A 19328-nucleotide genomic window follows, 5' to 3' on the forward strand; every position below is an offset into this window, starting at 1 on the left:
TGATACTGTCTATCTGGACTGTCTATCTGATATTGTCTCTCTGGACTGTCTATCTGATATTGTCTCTCTGGACTGTCTATCTGATATTGTCTCTCTGGACTGTCTATCTGATACTGTCTATCTGGACTGTCTACCTGATATTGTCTCTCTGGACTGTCTATCTGATATTGTCTCTCTGGACTGTCTATCTGGACTGTCTATCTGATACTGTCTCTCTGGACTGTCTATCTGATATTGTCTCTCTGGACTGTCTATCTGATATTGTCTCTCTGGACTGTCTATCTGATATTGTCTCTCTGGACTGTCTATCTGATATTGTCTCTCTGGACTGTCTATCTGGACTGTCTATCTGATACTGTCTATCTGGACTGTCTATCTGATACTGTCTATCTGGACTGTCTATCTGATATTGTCTCTCTGGACTGTCTATCTGATATTGTCTCTCTGGACTGTCTATCTGGACTGTCTATCTGATACTGTCTATCTGATATTGTCTCTCTGGACTGTCTATCTGATATTGTCTATCTGGACTGTCTATCTGGACTGTCTCTCTGGACTGTCTATCTGGACTGTCTATCTGGACTGTCTATCTGGACTGTCTATCTGATACTGTCTATTTGATATTGTCTCTCTGGACTGTCTATCTGATATTGTCTCTCTGGACTGTCTATCTGATATTGTCTATCTGGACTGTCTATCTGGACTGTCTCTCTGGACTGTCTATCTGGACTGTCTATCTGGACTGTCTATCTGATACTGTCTATTTGATATTGTCTCTCTGGACTGTGAACTCGAATAGGAAGTGAGGCAGTGCCGCGTTGTCTCAATAAAGGTGTTATCTAATATAACATCAGTTTAATGGATACATTTTTTAAGGATCACATTGGATGGACTAACATAGTCCTTATTAAAGGAAATGAAGGAAAATAACACATTCTTTGGCTTCCAAGTAACTTCTGGACGCATTTGGCATGGACGTCAGGAGCTTTCTCAACTTACACGCTATCACATGTGACTAGGTTTGCCACCTTTCTTGCAAACATGTTAATTTGCATAATTAATTATGTATGCGTGACCTCACAGGATACACATATGCGGGGGAAATTTTGTCCTATTTTGACCCCTATTACTTTTTTTTCTCCGTATACAGGCCTGTATGAGGGCTCATTTTTTGCGCCCCGATCTGTAGATTTTAACAGTACCATTGTTTTGATGTGACTTTTTGATCGCATTTTTTTTTATTAAATTCGGAAATTGCAGTTAGTTTCTAACTACAACTCCCAGCATGCCCTGATACAGCCTGTTGCTCAGCAGCTGTCCCAAACGAAAATTACAACTCCCAGCATGTTGGACTATGTAGTAGTATATAGTATAGGTCAGTGTTTCCCAATCAGAGCACCTCCAGCTGTTGCAAAACTACAACTCCCAGCACACCCGGACAGCCAACGGCTGTCCGGGCATGCTGGGAGTTGTAGTTTTGCAACAGCTGTAGGCACCCCTGGTTGAAAAACACTGACCTATACTATATACTACTATATAGTCCTACATGCTGGGAGTTGTAGTTTTGAAACAGCTGGAGGCACCCCTGGTTGGGAAACACTGACCTATACTATATACACTATATACTAATATATAGTCCTACATGCTGGGAGTTGTAGTTCTGCAGCAGCTGGAGGCACCCCTGGTTGGAAATCACTGACCTATACTTTATACTACTATAGAGTCCAACATGCTGGGAGTTGTAGTTTTGCAACAGCTGGAGGCACCCCTGGTTGGGAAACACTGACCTATACTATATACACTATATACTACTATAGAGTCCAACATGCTGGGAGTTGTAGTTTTCATTTGGGGCAGCTGCTGAGGCACAGGCTGTATCGGGGCATGCTGGGAGTTGTAGTTTGCAACAGCTGGAGGTGCTCTGATTGGGAAACACTGGAATAGGTTATGGTGCAACATTCCGGGAGTTGGAGGATTGGTTAAATAAATACCAGCCATTGCATTGTCAGCATTTTTAATATAAAAATTCCGGCAGGGTGGCCAAAATACTGGCTGTGCCAGCAAAATACCGGCCAGGTGGCATCCCTACATGTGACACAACTCAGTGTGAACCCAGCCGAACCTTTGGGAAACCGGGTGACAACTTCTGTTGGAGTGGAAAAGGTTGTTGTCACGCACTTGTCCCAGTCGATGTGACAGCGCCCCCATCAGGCAGTAGGTAAAAATCTAGATTGTGCTTAGAGTGGAGAAGACATATAGGGGGAGATTTATCAAAACCCGTCCTAGGGAAAAGTTGCTAAGTTACCATTAGCAACCAATCAGATCGCTTCTTTCAGTTTTCAGAGGCCTTTTCAAAAATGAAAGTAGCGATCTGATTGGTTGCTATGGGCAACTCAGCAGCTTTCCCTCTGGACGGGTTTTGAGAAATCTCCCCTATATAGTCTCTTCATCTCTGTCCTTAGATCTCTATAATGGTGATGAGACAAACAGCAGAACATGTGGTAATATTTAGGAGGTTTGTCACATGATGCTGGGGTTCTGCATCCTGTCGTGAAATGTAAGAGTCTGCTGCGAATTACCACCTCTTCCCAAAAGTACAGGCCGGAGGGAGAGGCTTGGCCTTCAAAGACACGGCCGGCTGCTTTATTTATGTTATTTCCCTCCTACAACAGTGTCCCATTTCCCCCATCGGCCTTATTTGTTGAAATAATACAGTAAAATACCGTAGCGCACGGGGCCTTCCATTATTCCATTAGCATTTTACCACACATATAAAATGCCGCCATATTATTATTATTTTTTTAAAGCAGTAAATCCGTATTCAAACTTGGCTAGTTTCTCCACCCTGCAGGGCCATCACTCAGCTCTCCTAGAGTCAGGGGAGTAACTAGTGACCATGGGGCAAAACTTAGACTGGGCTCCCAATCTAACATGACTTGAAAAAGAAGTTCAGAAAATCGAGAGATCATGTTTTGTTTTTTTGTTTTTTTTAATCTACTGCTTGAGGATAAGGCACACAGTGATGTCACAGTACAGGAATAATGCACACAGTGATGTCACAGTACAGGATAATATACACAGTGATGTCTCTGTATACAGGGATAATACACACAGTGATGTCACAGTACAGGGATAATATACACAGTAATGTCACAGTACAGGGATTATATACACAGTGATGTCACAGTACAGGGATAATATACACAGTGATGTCTCAGTATACAGGGATAATATACACAGTAATGTCACAGTACAGGGATTATATACACAGTGATGTCACAGTACAGGAATAATATACACAGAGATGTCTCAGTATACAGGGATAATACACACAGTAATGTCACAGTGCAGGGATAATATACACAGTGATGTCACAGTACAGGGATAATATAAAGAGTGATGTCACAGTACAATATACAGAGTGATGTCACAGTACAGGCATAATATATACAGTGATTTCACAGTACAGGGATAATATACACAGTGATGTCACAGTACAGGGATAATTTAGACAGTGATGTCACAGTACAGGGATAATATACACAGTGATGTCACAGTACAGGGATAATACACACAGTGATGTCACAGTACAGGGATAATTTATACAGTGATGTCACAGTAAAGGGATAATACACACAGTGATGTCACAGTACAGGGATAATATACACAGTGATGTCACAGTACAGGGATAATATACACAGTGATGTCCCAGTACAGGGAAAATATACACAGTGATGTCCCAGTACAGGGATAATACACACAGTGATGTCACAGAACAGGGATAATACACACAGTGATGTCACAGTACAGGAATAATACACACAGTGATGTCACAATACGGGGATAATATACACAGTGATGTCCCAGTACAGGGATAATACACACAGTGATGTCACAGAACAGGGATAATACATACAGTGATGTCACAGTACAGGGATAATTTATACAGTGATGTCACAGTAAAGGGATAATATACACAGTGATGTCACAGGACAGGATAATATACTCATTGATGTCACAGTACAGGGATAATATACACAGTGATGCCACAGTACAGGGATAATATACACAGTGATGTAACAGTACAGGGATAATACACACAGTGATGTCACAGTACAGGGATAATACACACAGTGATGTCACAGTACAGGGATAATATACACAGTGATGTCACAGCACATGGATAATACACAGTGATGTCACAGTACAGGGATAATACACACAGTGATGTCACAGTACAGGAATAATACACACAGTGATGTCACAGTACAGGAATAATACACACAGTGATGTCACAGTACAGGGATAATACACACAGTGATGTCACAGTACAGGGATAATATACACAGTGATGTCACAGTACAGGGATAATATACACAGTGATGTCACAGTACAGGGATAATATACACAGTGATGTCACAGTACAATATACAGAGTGATGTCACAGTACAGGCATAATATATACAGTGATTTCACAGTACAGGGATAATATACACAGTGATGTCACAGTACAGGGATAATATACACAGTGATGTCACAGTACAGGGATAATATACACAGTGATGTCACAGTACAGGGATAATATACACAGTGATGTCACAGTACAGGGATAATATACACAGTGATGTCACAGTACAGGGATAATACACAGTGATGTCACAGTACAGGGATAATATACACAGTGATGTCATAGTACAGAGATAATACACAGTGATATCAGAGTACAGGGATAATATACACAGTGATGTCACAGTACAGGGATAACATACACAGTGATGTCACAGTACAATATACAGAGTGATGTCACAGTACAGGCATAATATATACAGTGATTTCACAGTACAGGGATAATATACACAGTGATGTCACAGTACAGGGATAATATACACAGTGATGTCACAGTACAGGGATAATATACACAGTGATGTCACAGTACAGGGATAATATACACAGTGATGTCACAGTACAGGGATAATATACACAGTGATGTCACAGTACAGGGATAATGCACAGTGATGTCACAGTACAGGGATAATATACACAGTGATGTCATAGTTCAAAGATAATACACAGTGATATCAGAGTACAGGGATAATGCACACAGTGATGTCATAGTACAAGGATAATACTCACAGTGATGTCATAGTACAGAGATAATATTGGAAAAGAAGAGAAGGGGGGGGGGGGGCTCAGCTGATATAAATGAACACGGGTGCTTAACCAACATTAGTTGAGACCAAAGCAACAAAATAAACCAGAAATAATGTACAAATGGAAGCACACCAAAATATTCAATATTACACAAAAATGACAATCTTTATTAGGAGCACAAAGTTTACATAGCAAAAAACAAATGTATAGACAGACCCCAAAAATTAAAAACACTTAAAAAGGCCAATACTGGGCCACACCACACAGATGAGACTTCCTGAGGAAGTCACTCAGTGACGGAACGCGTGGAGGCTTTTTGGACCTGGGCGCATGGGTGATATTTGCTCTAACCTGTTTGCAGGCTTCGCCTCATACCTGACCTTATTATTTGCTGGCATCTCCTGTTTATCTGTCTGTATTTGCTGACTGTTTGGCACTTTATTTACAGAGATACTGCATGTTATCACCTTCTGATGTTCACTGTGATACCAATCTATATACTTGAAATTTTCTTTGTATTTGATGCATTTGTCACTTTATGGTGAGCCTTAGTGATATTGGTCAGACGGGTCTCAGTGTACCTCCGTCACTTTCATTGTTGGTTAGAACGCCATACTTTTTTGCCCTGGTCCAGATGAGACATACATCATGTCTCATCTGTGTGGTGTGGCCCAGTATGGGCCTTTTTAAGTGTTTTTAATTTTTGGGGTCTGTCTATACATTTGTTTTTTGCTATGTAAACTTTGTGCTCCTAATAAAGATTGTCATTTTTGTGTAATATTGAATATTTTGGTGTGCTTCCATTTGTACATTATTTCTGGTTTTCTTTGTTGCTATAGTACAGAGATAATTCACACAGTGATGTCACAGTACAGGGATAATGGACACATTGATGTCACAGTGCAGGGATAATGGACACATTGATGTCACAGTACAGGGATAATACACACAGTGATGTCACAGTACAAGGATAATGGACACATTGATGTCACAGTGCAGGGATAATACACAGTGATGTCACAGTACAGGGATAATACACACAGTGATGTCCCAGTACAGGGATAATACACAGTGATGTCACAGTACAGGGATAATACACACAGTGATGTCAGAGTACAGGGATAATATACACAGTGATGTTACAGTACAGAAATAATGCACACAGTGATGTCACATTAGAGGTGTAATTATGGGATCACAATATATAAGGTACCACGCCCCCTCACGCCCCCTCCTATAGACTTGCATTGAGAGGGCATGGCCGTGACGACACGAGCCTCCGCCCCACATCGCCACTCTTCCATCCAATCAGGAGGCAGAATGGGGATTGTGTCAAAACCACTATTCAAAGTCCATGCACATAGCTTCAGCAGCCATTTTAGGGATAGCAATTGTTAGATGAAGATCTCTGTTGGGGACACTAAGCAGTGAACAACACAGATTTTGTCAGTGTAAAGTCTGTTTTCATTGGAGGTTTAGTGTAACACTTTTTTTTTTTTTTTTTTAGTTTTACACTAATTGTGAAAAAGCAGCATTGAGGATTTTGTGTCACTGTCACGATTCGGCTGGCAGGAGGTGGATCCTCTGTGCCAGAGAGGGATTGGCGTGGACCGTGCTAGTGGACCGGTTCTAAGTTACTACTGGTATTCACCAGAGCCCGCCGCAAAGCGGGATGGTCTTGCAGCGGCGGTAGTAACCAGGTCGTATCCACTAGCAACGGCTCAACCTCTCTGACTGCTGAAGATAGGCGCGGTACAAAGGAGTAGACAAGAGCAAGGTCGGACGTAGCAGAAGGTCGGGGCAGGCAGCAAGGATCGTAGTCAGGGGCAACGGCAGGAGGTCTGGAACACAGGCTAGGAACACACAAGGAAACGCTTTCACTGGCACAATGGCAACAAGATCCGGCGAGGGAGTGCAGGGGAAGTGAGGTATACATAGGGAGTGCACAGGTGAACACACTAATTAGAACAACTGCGCCAATCAGTGGCGCAGTGGCCCTTTAAATCGCAGAGACCCGGCGCGTGCGCGCCCTAGGGAGCGGGACCGCGCGCGCCGGGACAGGACCGACGGAGAGCGAGTCAGGTACGGGAGCCGGGGTGCGCATCGCGAGCGGGCGCCACCCGCATCGCGAATCGCATCCCGGCTGGAGGCGGTATCGCAGCGCACCCGGTCAGTGGATCTGACCGGGGCGCTGCAGTAGCGAGGATGTTGCGAGCGCTCCGGGGAGGAGCGGGGACCCGGAGCGCTCGGCGTAACAGTACCCCCCCCCCTTGGGTCTCCCCCTCTTCTTGGAGCCTGAGAACCTGAGGACCAGACTTTTGTCTAGGATGTTGTCCTCAGGTTCCCAGGATCTCTCTTCAGGACCACAGCCCTCCCAATCAACCCAAAATTTTTTTTTCCCTCTGACCGTCTTGGAGGCCAGTATCTCCTTTACGGAGAAGATGTCAGAGGAACCGGAAACAGGAGTGGGAGAAACAAGTTTGGGAGAGAAACGGTTGATGATGAGTGGTTTAAGAAGAGAGACATGAAAGGCATTAGGAATACGAAGAGAAGGAGGAAGAAGAAGTTTGTAAGAGACAGGATTAATTTGGCACAAGATTTTGAAAGGACCAAGATAGCGTGGTCCCAGTTTGTAGCTGGGGACACGGAAGCGGACATATTTAGCGGAGAGCCATACCTTGTCTCCGGGAGAAAAAATGGGGGGAGCTCTTCTTTTCTTATCAGCAAACTTTTTCATGCGAGATGAAGCCTGTAAAAGAGAATTTTGGGTCTCTTTCCATATGGTGGAAAGATCACGAGTCACTTCATCCACAGCGGGCAAACCAGAGGGCAAGGGAGTAGGGAGGGGGGGAAGAGGGTGACGGCCGTACACCACGAAAAATGGGGATTTAGAAGAAGATTCAGAGACTCTGAAGTTGTACGAGAATTCGGCCCATGGTAGAAGATCTGCCCAGTCATCCTGGCGGGAGGAAACAAAATGCCGTAAATAGTCACCCAGGACCTGGTTAATTCTTTCTACTTGCCCATTGGATTGAGGATGATAAGCAGAAGAGAAGTTTAATTTAATCTTGAGTTGTTTACAGAGAGCCCTCCAGAATTTTGACACGAATTGGACGCCTCTATCCGAGACGATCTGCGTGGGCAAACCGTGAAGACGAAAAATGTGTACAAAAAATTGTTTTGCCAACTGAGGCGCTGAAGGAAGACCAGGAAGAGGAATAAAATGTGCCATCTTGGAAAATCGATCAACGACCACCCAAACGACAGTGTTGCCACGGGATGGGGGTAAGTCTGTAATAAAGTCCATACCAATCAGAGACCAAGACAGGCAGAGGATGAAGGAGACCAGCAGGCTTCTGGCGAGGAGTCTTATCCCGGGCACAGACAGTACAGGCCCGCACAAAATCAACAACATCCGTCTCCAGAGTCGGCCACCAATAGAAGCGAGAGATGAGTTGCAAGGACTTTTTGATGCCCGCATGGCCAGCGAGGTGGGAGGAGTGACCCCATTTGAGAATCCCGAGACGTTGGCGTGGAGAAAGAAGGTCTTCCCTGGAGGAGTTTGCCTGATGGAGGCTGGAGAAGTGGAGATCAGACAGTCAGGAGGAATGATGTGTTGCGGAGAGACCTCTACTTCCGAAGCATCCGAGGAACGAGAGAGAGCATCGGCCCTAATGTTCTTGTCGGCAGGGCGAAAATGAATTTCAAAGTTAAAACGGGCAAAGAACAAAGACCACCTGGCCTGGCGAGGATTCAGCCGTTGGGCAGACTGGAGATAGGAGAGATTCTTGTGGTCGGTGTAAATGATAACTGGAAATTTTGATCCCTCCAGCAGATGCCTCCATTCCTCAAGTGCCAATTTAATGGCCAGTAGTTCTCGATCCCCGATGGAGTAGTTCCTCTCCGCCAGAGAGAAGGTCCTAGAAAAAAAAACACAAGTAACAGCATGCCCGGAAGAATTTTTTTTGTAGAAGGACCGCTCCAGCTCCCACTGAGGAGGCATCAACCTCCAATAGGAAGGGTTTAGATGGGTCAGGTCTGGAGAGCACGGGAGCAGAAGAAAAGGCAGACTTGAGCCGTTTAAATGCGTCTTCCGCTTGAGGAGACCAGGACTTAGGATTGGCATTCTTCTTGGTTAAAGCCACGATAGGAGCCACAATAGTGGAAAAATGAGGAATAAATTGTCTGTAATAATTGGCGAACCCCAAAAAACGTTGGATAGCACGGAGTCCGGAGGGGCGTGGCCAATCTAAGACGGCAGAGAGTTTATCTGGGTCCATTTGTAGTCCCTGGCCAGAAACCAAGTATCCTAGGAAAGGAAGAGATTGACATTCAAACAGACATTTCTCCATTTTGGCATAAAGTTGATTGTCTCGAAGTCTCTGAAGAACCATGCGGACATGCTGGCGGTGTTCCTCTAAGTTGGCAGAAAAAATCAGAATATCGTCCAGATACACAACAACACAGGAATATAAGAGATCACGAAAAATTTCATTAACAAAGTCTTGGAAGACGGCAGGGGCGTTGCACAGGCCAAAGGGCATGACCAGATACTCAAAGTGTCCATCTCTAGTGTTAAAAGCAGTTTTCCATTCGTCTCCCTCCCTGATGCGAATGAGATTATAAGCACCTCTTAAGTCCAGTTTGGTAAAGATGTGGGCACCTTGAAGGCGATCAAAGAGTTCTGAGATAAGAGATAGGGGGTAGCGGTTCTTTACCGTGATTTTATTAAGTCCGCGGTAATCAATGCAAGGACGTAGGGAGCCATCTTTTTTGGACACAAAGAAAAATCCAGCTCCGGCAGGAGAGGAGGATTTGCGGATAAACCCTTTTTTTAAATTTTCCTGGATGTATTCAGACATAGCAAGAGTCTCTGGGGCGGACAGAGGATAAACTCTGCCCCGGGGTGGAGTAGTGCCCGGGAGGAGGTCAATAGGACAGTCATAAGGCCTGTGAGGAGGTAAAGTCTCAGCTTGTTTTTTGCAAAATACGTCAGCATAGTCCATATAAGCCTTAGGGAGACCGGTTACAGGGGGAACCACAGGGTCACGGCAGGGAGTACTGGGAACCGGTTTAAGACAGTCCTTGAAACAAGAAGTACCCCAGCTCTTGATCTCTCCTGTGGACCAATCAAGGGTTGGGGAATGGCGTTGAAGCCACGGTAGTCCAAGGAGAATTTCGGAAGTGCAATTGGAGAGGACCAAAAACTCAATTTTTTCGTGATGAGGTCCGATGCGTATTAGGAGGGGTTCCGTGCGGTAACGTACGGTACAGTCCAATCTTTCATTGTTAACACAATTGATGTAGAGGGGTCTGGCGAGACTGGTCCCTGGGATGTTGAACCTGTTGATGAGAGAGGCCAAAATAAAATTTCCTGCAGATCTGGAATCCAAGAAGGCCATAGTAGAGAAGGACAAGGTAGAGGCAGATATCCGCACAGGCACAGTAAGGCGTGGAGAAGCAGAGTTGACATCAAGAACTGTCTCACCTTTGTGCGGAGTCAGCGTACGTCTTTCCAGGCGGGGAGGACGGATAGGACAATCCTTCAGGAAGTGTTCGGTACCGGCACAGTACAGGCAAAGATTCTCCATGCGGCGTTGTGTCCTCTCTTGAGGTGTCAAGCGAGACCGGTCAACTTGCATAGCCTCCACGGCGGGAGGCACAGGAACGGATTGCAGAGGACCAGAGGAGAGAGGAGCCGAGGAGAAAAAACGCCTCGTGCGAACAAAGTCCATATCCTGGCGGAGCTCCTGACGCCTTTCGGAAAAACGCATGTCAATGCGAGTGGCTAGATGAATGAGTTCATGCAGGTTAGCAGGAATTTCTCGTGCGGCCAGAACATCTTTAATGTTGCTGGATAGGCCTTTTTTAAAGGTCGCGCAGAGGGCCTCATTATTCCAGGATAATTCGGAAGCAAGAGTACGGAATTGGATGGCGTACTCGCCAACGGAAGAATTACCCTGGACCAGGTTCAGCAGGGCAGTCTCAGCAGAAGAGGCTCGGGCAGGTTCCTCAAAGACACTTCGAATTTCCGAGAAGAAGGAGTGTACAGAGGCAGTGACGGGGTCATTGCGGTCCCAGAGCGGTGTGGCCCATGACAGAGCTTTCCCAGACAGAAGGCTGACTACGAAAGCCACCTTAGACCTTTCAGTAGGAAACTGGTCCGACATCATCTCCAAGTGCAGGGAACATTGTGAAAGAAAGCCACGGCAAAACTTAGAGTCCCCATCAAATTTATCCGGCAAGGATAGTCGTAGGCCGGAAGCGGCCACTCGCTGCGGAGGAGGTGCAGAAGCTGGCGGAGGAGATGATTGCTGAAGCTGTGGTAGTAGCTGCTGTAGCATCACGGTCAGTTGAGACAGCTGGTGGCCTTGTTGCGCTATCTGTTGCGACTGCTGGGCGACCACCGTGGTGAGGTCGGCGACAACTGGCAGTGGAACTTCAGCGGGATCCATGGCCGGATCTACTGTCACGATTAGGCTGGCAGGAGGTGGATCCTCTGTGCCAGAGAGGGATTGGCGTGGACCGTGCTAGTGGACCGGTTCTAAGTTACTACTGGTATTCACCAGAGCCCGCCGCAAAGCGGGATGGTCTTGCAGCGGCGGTAGTAACCAGGTCGTATCCACTAGCAACGGCTCAACCTCTCTGACTGCTGAAGATAGGCGCGGTACAAGGGAATAGACAAGAGCAAGGTCGGACGTAGCAGAAGGTCGGGGCAGGCAGCAAGGATCGTAGTCAGGGGCAACGGCAGGAGGTCTGGAACACAGGCTAGGAACACACAAGGAAACGCTTTCACTGGCACAATGGCAACAAGATCCGGCGAGGGAGTGCAGGGGAAGTGAGGTATACATAGGGAGTGCACAGGTGAACACACTAATTAGAACAACTGCGCCAATCAGTGGCGCAGTGGCCCTTTAAATTGCAGAGACCCGGCGCGCGCGCGCCCTAGGGAGCGGGACCGCGCGCGCCGGGACAGGACCGACGGAGATCGAGTCAGGTACGGGAGCCGGGGTGCGCATCGCGAGCGGGCGCCACCCGCATCGCGAATCGCATCCTGGCTGGAGGCGGTATCGCAGCGCACCCGGTCAGTGGATCTGACCGGGGCGCTGCAGTAGCGAGGATGTTGCGAGCGCTCCGGGGAGGAGCGGGGACCCGGAGCGCTCGGCGTAACAGTCACTTTTGTGTACTTTCTAGGACATCAGTCCTGTTGCTTTGCCCCAAAGAGGAAATCATTTTTCACAACTTGTAAAAAGCCTTTGCTTCTTCACAAAACCTGTTGCTACTCCCTAAAAGGGATCATTTTTGGACCACTTGGAAAAAAAACATTGCCTCATTTGATACCTCGGTGTGCATATAAACACCAGAAGACATCTGCCCGGATCATTTTTGGACATTTGTGATAGCCTGGGGGATGTAGGGTATGGGGAGTGTAGCTGTGCGGTGATTAAAGGGTGCTTGTTAACCCTTGCTATTCGTGATGACAGGGTGTGGGCTCCTCAGTAATGCTTGTCCTACTGCCACCCTTCCCAAGAGCAATAGGGAGGTAGATAATAATAAAATGTCCACAACCAGAGAGTTTTCTGAAACAGGTATAACTTTTACTGAAGATTTTCTGCAAGCTTCATAAACGGAACAGTCTCTATGCATACAACTGCTTTATTTGGAAATTGACAAAGGTTGGGACTTTAGCAATTTAGAGTCTTTAAGTATTAGGTGCTGTTCCACGGATTTAGGGGATTTAGTTGCGGTCCAGTAGTCACGCTAGCTTTAGCGGGGGTAGTTTAGAACTCACAGTTTTAGTTCAGCTGAGGCAGGTAGGTTTTCAGGCCTAGCGTGTCTTTGCAATTTGCGCAGATCCGTCCTGCTAGTCCGGATTCAACGAGAGCAGCAACCCAAGAGAGCGATAATTGGCTACAGCTCCCTTATATGGGCAGGGGTTAGACTAGTGTTAATTGGTCCAAACTGATGTCAATCACCATTACAAAGGATTATGGGCAACATGTGACCCAAGGACCTCCAAAGGTCCTCCAACATACCATTGAGGATATTAACATGGTCACATGACCGAAGGTCCTGCGAGGCTAAACAAGGTAAGTACTTTACTGTGGTGTCCCGGTACCGCATCCTATACGGTACCTGTATATAGGTTCCCATAGCCAGAGTCCCTAGGACGTCGGGGTCCTTCTTATCTAGTCCGCCCCTTGTCACCTCTCATCTAGGTATTAGTAATTTAACAGTTTATTCAGGATTTATATAAATATAATTGTACAAATGTATATAATTGGTTAATTACCTGTACGGAGCGTAGTAGGACCTGCGGGTCACGTGATCAGGTAAACTCTATGGTTTTTGCTTAAGGACCTTTGGAGGTCCCTATGACGTATTGCACCCATCGTTCCTTGTAACGGTGAGTGACAGTTATTCGGATCAATCAAAACGTCCCTGCCCATATAAGGGAGCGGCGGCCATTGCTCACTCTCTTTCCTCGTGGGCTGTTGTGAGAGAAGGATCTGCGCTGCTGTTATCAGTGAATTAGGCCCGAGCCTTGCGGAGACGGCTGATCATTACCAAACCGTGAGTGTATCAATCCCTAAGCACTCTGCAAGATCACCAGACCTTATCTATCCCCTAAATCCGGACGGATCTTCGCAATTAACCCTAAATTCAGAGACTTATATCCAAAGTCAAGGTCCGCAACAACTGTCAGTCACTGAAATGTATAGAGACTGTTTGAATGAGACTGTTACTGTTCATTGGATGTATCGCAAGCCTTTAAGTAAAGTTTATCCAAGTTCAAGTTCAACTACCTTGTGGACCTTCAGTCATTATATGCATGCACCTATCGTTACTGGGAAGGGCGGCGATAGGCCGGAGAATTACCTCAGCATACTAGCCCTCAGCCTGGCGTCACGAACAATTGGGTTAACCTTAACCCCTGATATACTAAAGCAAAACTCTGACTACACAACCACTACCTCAGAGGCCTACCACATTACATTATATTAGATATACATTATTATTAAATATATACATGTATTAACATTAGAGAATTAGACTTGAGGAGAGGCAACTAGGGGCTGTCCCACCTGAGGGACCCTACCTGAGCATAGTTACTCTGACTTTGGGGACCTCTACACTAGGTACGGTATGCAATACTGTACCGGGACACCACACATTCATTTTAAAAAGTATTAAAAAAATTACCGCTAATGCATTGTGTTTTTAGATACTACCAGGTACCACCCATTTACCCCTAGTCATACAGATCTGAAGCCATGGACAGCTGCATGTTCGGGAAACTGCAGGAAGAAATCTCAATGCTTCTCATGCATTGCCTCTGAATATTGCATATGATGCTGCTGTCTGGTGTTATGGCAAGCAGAGAGATATATATAGAGAAGATAATGGGCGACATCAGTGATACAGATGAGAGGAGATGATGGCTTAGAAACTGACATGAAGAGCAGGAAACAAGTCGCATCAATTACAAAAATGACTGCCAAATGTTTCCCGAATGTTTAGATTTGAGGGAAAACTGTATTTTCCCTTGGGTAGTTGAAGAATGAGAATAAGAAGGTCACTTTCTTGCAGATACCACAGTTCATGAAGATAAAGCCGCTCACACGTGTACATAGCTTTCTGCATTCTCTATCCATTCCCAGGGACACTTTTCTGCTGAGTCAGTGTATCTAAACCTAGCTTATGTGATCGAGGGACCAACCAAGAGTGTACATTCCAAATATGAATAGTTGGGGTTGTCACCTGGCCAGCAGGTATTTTAGCCACCCTGCCGGTATTTTTATATTAAAAATACCGGCAATGCAATGGCCGGTATTTATCCAACCAATCCTACAGCTCCCGGAATGTTGCACCAAAACCTATAATAGTGTTTCCTAACCAAACCGCCTCCAGCTGTTGCAAAACTACAACTCCCAGCATGCTCGGACAGCCAACGGCTGTCCGGGCATGCTGGGAATTGTAGTTTTGCAACAGCTGAAGGCACCCCTGGTTGGGAAACACTGACCTATACTATATCCTACTATATAGTCCAACATGCTGGGAGTTGTAGTTAGTAACTTACTGCAACTCCCGAATTTAATGAAAAAAACAAAAATGGATCACATCAAAACAAAAATAATATTGTTAAAAACTACTGATCGGGGCGCAAAAAATTTACCCTCATACAGGTCCGTATAAGGAAAAATAAAAAAATAAAAGTTATAGGGGTTAGAATAGGACAACATTTCCTGTGATGTTATGCATATATAATTAATTCATTAGCATGGCCAGTATTTTTTGGCAAGAAAGGTGGCAACCCTAATAGTTGCACAGAAATTAGGGTGTAGCTGTAGGGGGTGTAAAGAATGAAGTCACACCCAGGCCCCAGTAATGAAGGAACCTGTTTAAAATCTGCATTAATGTTCCTACAGAGGATTTATCAGAATCATGAATGGGATAATATTATCGGGCAGAGGTATGGAGGATGTGCGCTCAGGGTGTATGGAAAGGGTTACCTGAAGCCAAGACTCACCATCAGTGACCAGCATCAGAGATCAGATGCTGGTCCTTAGCCCCCTATATGCCATGGTCAACAGCAACTTCAGCATGTAGGTGGTTATATGACAATTGAACCCACACAGTCAGAGTATCGAATGGCACCCCTGCAATGCAATTGTGGGGTGCTAGTGGGTTGATATAGAAGGTCTTCTGTGGCTCACAATTACAGCCTCCCATAGATCAGAGGTTTCCAACCTTTTTTTGCCCGAGTACCCTTTGAAAACACATTTACAAAAATTGTACGTCCATATACGCCCCCATACTTCCCCATTTAGTTGTATGCTGCCTCTGTGCCCCCATATAGTTGTGGGCCCCTACACTTCCCTCATATAGTTGTAGGCCCCTACACTTCCCCCATATAGTTGTAGGACCCTACACTTCCCTCATATAGTTGTAGGCCCCCACACTTCCCCTATATAGTTGTAGGACCCTACACTTCCCTCATATAGTTGTAGGCCCCTACACTTCCCCTATATAGTTGTAGGCCCCTACACTTCCCCTATATAGTTGTAGGCCCCCACACTTCCCCCTATATAGTTGTATGACCCTACACTTCCCCTATATAGTTGTGGGCCCCCACACTTCCCCCTATATAGTTGTAGGCCACCACACTTCCCCTATATAGTTGTAGGCCACCACACTTCCCCTATATAGTTGTAGGACCCTACACTTCCCCTATATAGTTGTAGGACCCTACACTTCCCCTATATAGTTGTAGGCCACCACACTTCCCCTATATAGTTGTAGGCCACCACACTTCCCCTATATAGTTGTAGGCCACCACACTTCCCCTATATAGTTGTAGGACCCTACACTTCCCCTATATAGTTGTAGCCCCCCACACTTCCCCTATATAGTTGTAGGCCCCCACACTTTCCCTATATAGTTGTAGGCCACCACACTTCCCCTATATAGTTGTAGGCCCCCACACTTCCCCTATATAGTTGTAGGCCCCCACACTTCCCCTATATAGTTGTAGGCCACCACACTTCCCCTATATAGTTGTAGGCCCCTATACTTCCTCATATAGGTGTATCTGGAAAAAAAACGGGAAACAGCACTCCGTGGTGTAATAAAAGAGGATAATAAAGTGTTTAACCCCTTAAGGACCCAGCCATTTTACACCTCAGGACCCGGCCATTTTTTGCAATTCTGACCACTGTCACTTTAAACATTAATAACCCTGGAATACTTTTAGTTATCATTCTGATTCCGAGATTGTTTTTTCGTGACATATTCTACTTTAACATAGTGGTAAAATGTTGTGGTATCTTGCATCCTTTCTTGGTGAAAAATCTCAAAATTTTATGAAAAATTTTAAAATTTTGCATTTTTCTAACTTTGAAGCTCTCTGCTTGTAAGGAAAATGGATATTCCGAATAATTTTTTTTTTATTCACATATACAATATGTCTATTTTATGTTTGCATCATAAAATTTACGTGTTTTTTACTTTTGGAAGACACCAGAGGGCTTCAAAGTTCAGCAGCAATTTTCCAATTTTTCACAAAATTTTTCACAAAAAAGCCGGCATCTCCTTTGAAGCTGCTTACTCCTATTCATATAGGTGTAGGCCCCCCACACTTCCCCTATATAGTTGTAGGCCCCTATACTTGCCTCATATAGGTGTAGGCCCCCACACTTCCCCTATATAGTTGTAGGCCCCCACACTTCCCCCTATATAGTTGTAGGCCCCCACACTTCCCCTATATAGTTGTAGGCCCCCACACTTCCCCCTATATAGTTGTAGGCCCCTACACTTGCCTCATATAGTTGTAGGCCCCCACACTTCCCCTATATAGTTGTAGGCCCCCACACTTCCCCCTATATAGTTGTAGGCCCCCACACTTCCCGTATATAGTTGTAGGCCCCCACACTTCCCCCTATATAGTTGTAGGCCCCCACACTTCTCCTATATAGTTGTAGGCCCCCACACTTCCCCCTATATAGTTGTAGGAACCCACACTTCCCGTATATAGTTGTAGGCCCCCACACTTCCCCCTATATAGTTGTAGGCCCCTACACTTGCCTCATATAGTTGTAGGCCCCCACACTTCCCCTAAATAGTTGTAGGCCCCCACACTTCCCCTATATATTTGTAGGCCCCCACACTTCCCCTAAATAGTTGTAGGCCCCTACACTTCCGTCATATAGTTGTAGGCCCCCACACTTCCCCTATATAGCTGTAGGCCCCCACACTTCCCCTATATAGCTGTAGGCCCCCACACTTCCCCCTATATAGTTGTAGGCCCCCATACTTCCCCTATATATTTGCAGGCCCCCACTCTTCCCGCTATATAGTTGTAGGCCCCCCACACTTTCCCTAAATAGTTGTAGGCCCCCACACTTCCCCCTATATAGTTGTAGGCCCCTACACTTGCCTCATATAGTTGTAGGCCCCCACACTTCCCCTAAATAGTTGTAGGCCCCCACACTTCCCCTATATATTTGTAGGCCCCCACACTTCCCCTAAATAGTTGTAGGCCCCCACACTTTCCCTAAATAGTTGTAGGCCCCCACACTTCCGTCATATAGTTGTAGGCCCCCACACTTCCCCTATATAGCTGTAGGCCCCCACACTTCCCCTATATAGCTGTAGGCCCCCACACTTCCCCCTATATAGTTGTAGGCCCCCACACTTCCCCTATATATTTGCAGGCCCCCACTCTTCCCGCTATATAGTTGTAGGCCCCACACTTTCCCTAAATAGTTGAAGGCCCCCACACTTTCGTCATATAGTTGTAGACCCCCACAATTTTCCAATATATTTGTAGGCCCCCACACTTCCCCCTATATAGTTGTAGGCCCCCACACTTTCCCTAAATAGTTGTAGGCCCCTACACATCCGTCATATAGTTCTAGGCCCCCACACTTCCCCCTATATAGTTGTAGGCCCCCACACTTCCCCCTATATAGTTGTAGGCCCCTACACATCTGTCATATAGTTCTAGGCCCCCACACTTCCCCTATATAGCTGTAGGCCCCCACACCTCCCCCTATATAGTTGAAGCAGGTAGGTACCCGCATTCTCCTCTGTCTTTCTCCTTGTCCGCTCCTCAGGGCAGCGATGTCAGCTGGTACTAGCAGCCACTGCTCATTTCTCCTAAAGAGGTCCTCTTTTAAGATCAGGCAGCATTGGCAGTGGTCTCTTTAGAAGTAGTCCAGTGGCTACAGCCGCCAATACAGACTTGTTTTTTGCGTACCCCAAGGAGAACTGCTAAGTACTCCTAGTGGTACTTGTACCCCAGTTTGGGATCCGCTGTATTAGATCATCAATGTGTAAGCAATGAAAAGATTTGCTTATACAAGTTTCATAAAGGGACAAAAAAAAATTGTTAAAATAAAAATGATTCTGAAATGTAAAAAAAAGAAGAAAAATGTAATCACCCCTTCCCCTTTCCCACATTCAAATAAAAAAAAATCTTAACTTAAAGGGGTACTCCGCTGGAAAACATTTTTTCTTAAATCAACTGGTGCCAGAAAGTTATACAGATTTGTAAATAACTTCTATTAAAAAATCTTAATCCATTACTTCCAGTACTTATCAGCTGCTGTATACTACAGAGGAAGTTCTTTTCTTTTTGAATTTCCTTTCTGTCTGATCACAGTGCTCTCTGCTGA

Source organism: Hyla sarda, chromosome 4 (genome assembly GCF_029499605.1).
Source record: "Hyla sarda isolate aHylSar1 chromosome 4, aHylSar1.hap1, whole genome shotgun sequence".
Taxonomy (NCBI): domain Eukaryota; kingdom Metazoa; phylum Chordata; class Amphibia; order Anura; family Hylidae; genus Hyla; species Hyla sarda.